A 3,012-nucleotide genomic window follows, 5' to 3' on the forward strand; every position below is an offset into this window, starting at 1 on the left:
GAGAGGGAGGAGAGGGATAGGTAGGGAGGAGGGAGAAGAATCGTTAAAGAGGAAGGGAAGAGAGGGACAGGCAAGGAGGGATGGAGGAAGAGGGATGCGTAGGGAGGGAGGGCTAGAAAAGGGGGGGGAAAGGAGATGGTAAGAGGAGAAAGAGGAGAAGAGGATAAAGGAGGGAAGATAGAGGAGGGGGAGATGATAGGATAGAAGTTGGGTAAGTGAGTGAGAGCAGGGGGAAGAGAGACAGACAGACAGAGAGAGAGAGAGAGAGAGAGAGAGAGAGAGAGAGAGAGAGAGAGAGAGAGAGAGAGGAAGGAAGGTTGGAAGAGAGAGAGACTAATTTTTAGAAGTATTTACAAAAAAGTAAAATAACACAGATTATAGATTATCCTCACCCAAAGAAAGAGAAAAACACACACACAAAAAAGAAAGAAAACGAGAGAAAAGAAGACAAAGAACAAACAAAACAAAGAAATACAGACAAAACAAAACAAACATACAAAAAAACAACAATTACACACAGAAAAGGGCACCCCAAACCAAATAACACACGGAACCCTACACCCTTCTCCCTCCTACACCCTTCACCTTCACGTAACTCCCACCTCCTCCCTATAGAGAAGCCCAAGAGGAGTCCGCAGCAAGGCCTCCCACGTCCAGAAGGAAGCTGACCTCGGCCCCCCCGCCGCCGTACGCCGTTTCGCCCGATCGCCAAGGTAACGCGCCGCGCTGTAGTTCTAGAACGTTCCACAGCCGCCGGGCCTTATGCAACGCCGCGGAACAAATCATGACTCTTTTTTGGGGGGAGGGGAGTGGGGGGGAGGGAAAGAGGGAGGGAGAGAGAAAGAGAGAGAGAGAGAGAGAGAGAGAGAGAGAGAGAGAGAGAGAGAGAGAGAGAGAGAGAGAGAGAAAGAGAGAGCCAACCAGACAGAGTTTGGCTCTGCAGGCGTCGGAAGGAGAAGAACAGATAAAGGGATTTCACGAAGGGCTTTAGAGGGAAGGAGACTGTTGAAGTGATGAAGCAAGGGAGACAAGAAAAGGGAAAGGGAAAGGAGAAAGGGGAAACGGGAGTCAGGGAACTAGGAGAATTGAGAGGAAAATATTGAAAATGAAGTGCAAGAGGGTCGAGGAAAGGTAAAATGAGAACTACCGAAAGAGGAAGAGAGGAAAAAGGCGAGTAAGTGAGAAAATAAGAAATAATAGGTTGAGTCGAAGAGAGGCGAGAAGTGAGTGACTGAGAAAATAAGAAATAATTGGGAGAGAGGAAGAAAGAAAGGACGATCTTGTGAAAGGATTCGGGAGAAATGTGAAGAGGCAGTGTGAGGGTGAAAGAAAGATGGAAAAACAATAAGAAAGAAGAGAGGAGATAAAAGATAACGGAAAGGCAATATGAACGAGAGAAGGGGATACGAGGGAAAGGAAAGGGAGTCTGAGGACCGTAACAAGTTGGGAAAGGAAAGAAAAAGAAAGAGGAAATAAGAAGATCAGGAAGAGGAAAAAGAATAAAGGAAACGGAGAAAGGAGAAACAGGGCAGGAAAGGGGGATAAATGAAAAGGAAAAGAAAAGAAAAAGAGAAGGACAAAGACAAAGGGAAAAAGGAAGGGGAAATAGGGAACCGAATAGTCCAGAGCAGAGGGGAAGAAGAAGAAGAAGAAGAAGAAGAGGGGAGAGTGTGCACTCTACCTGCAAGGCTTCCCAGGGTTGCTAAGCCGTTCAGATTCTCAAGACTCTCTGTGAGACGCCGCGGGCACTTGAAGCGTACCCGCCATGGTGGGGAGGGGAAGGGAGGGGGGTAGGGAAGGGGTAGATCAGAAGAGTCAAGCAAACAGGGCGTGGACAAGCACTGGATCTGTAAGTGGATGAAGTTTGCGTGGATGGAGCAGGAGGTGGCCGGGTGAACCAGTGGGTGAGATATGTGGATAAGGAGTGTGGTGGCCAGAGCATGCTCACCTTAGCTTAGCCAACAACAACAACTATGGAAATATATATATATTGCCTTAGCTGTGGAATTAAGCAAAGGCATAAATCAGTGCACTCGTATAGTGGATGGAATGTCATGAAAAAGTTAATGTGGAGATAAAGAAATCAAGGGCAGTAAACGTGCCTCCTTGCTCACGATTTGTTAGGGCGATCTGTCACCCGTTACCCATAGGGACTTCGGCCTTATTTGAAAACTATTATTTGGTTTTACCGATAATGTTGGCTTTTTGGCCATTCATATTTATGCTAAAATAAAACACCGATGCTACCAAATGATGTTACCGGTGTTAACTATGTGCTGAAAGCAAGGATAACGAGAATGCAGTGTACATCTAAGTATTGCTGGATATATACAAACAATCTTAGGGAGTACATGAATCTAGGAAAAACATGACAGATACTTCCTTCCCATGATATATCTTATAACATGGACTAAGTAAAAATAAAGATACTTCCCTCTACATTTTCCTTGAGACACACCGTGTAAGCAACCGTACATGCGACATATTTTGCAACTTTTGACATTTTGTTTTTGCCATCCCGTGTGGAATTAATTTATCGGTTCAAGCCACGAAGGGTCTCTAAGGAGGTAAACAAAGAAACTCCGCGTTTACGTGGTGCAAGGCCGAAGGGATGCCAGATTTCCCAAAGAAAAAAAAAAATAGGTCACAGAATAAAACTGAATAAAGAAAGAACACAGAATCCTACTGTACTTATTTGTTAATCAATCTACCAATCAATTCGCTTATTAATTTTGTTTTATCTATTTCTTTTTCTTTTCTTTTTTGGGGGTAAATACTATATCGGAGACTCTCAGACCATGAACAAAGCGATGGCTAACAAGATTCCAGGGAAGACCCGGGAAAGCGGTGTACACATCAACCGGCGGCAAAATAATAGGTGACTTATGTGAATAATGACACCCTCTACACTTGCCTTCCCTTTCGCGAAAAGAAGAACAAGCTGGAGAGGGTTAACTACCGAGATTCGCAGTCCCAAGGGGAGGAAGGGAAGGGGGAACGGGGGAAAGGGGG

Source organism: Penaeus monodon, chromosome 4, assembly GCF_015228065.2.
Source record: "Penaeus monodon isolate SGIC_2016 chromosome 4, NSTDA_Pmon_1, whole genome shotgun sequence".
NCBI classification, from domain to species: Eukaryota; Metazoa; Arthropoda; class Malacostraca; order Decapoda; family Penaeidae; genus Penaeus; species Penaeus monodon.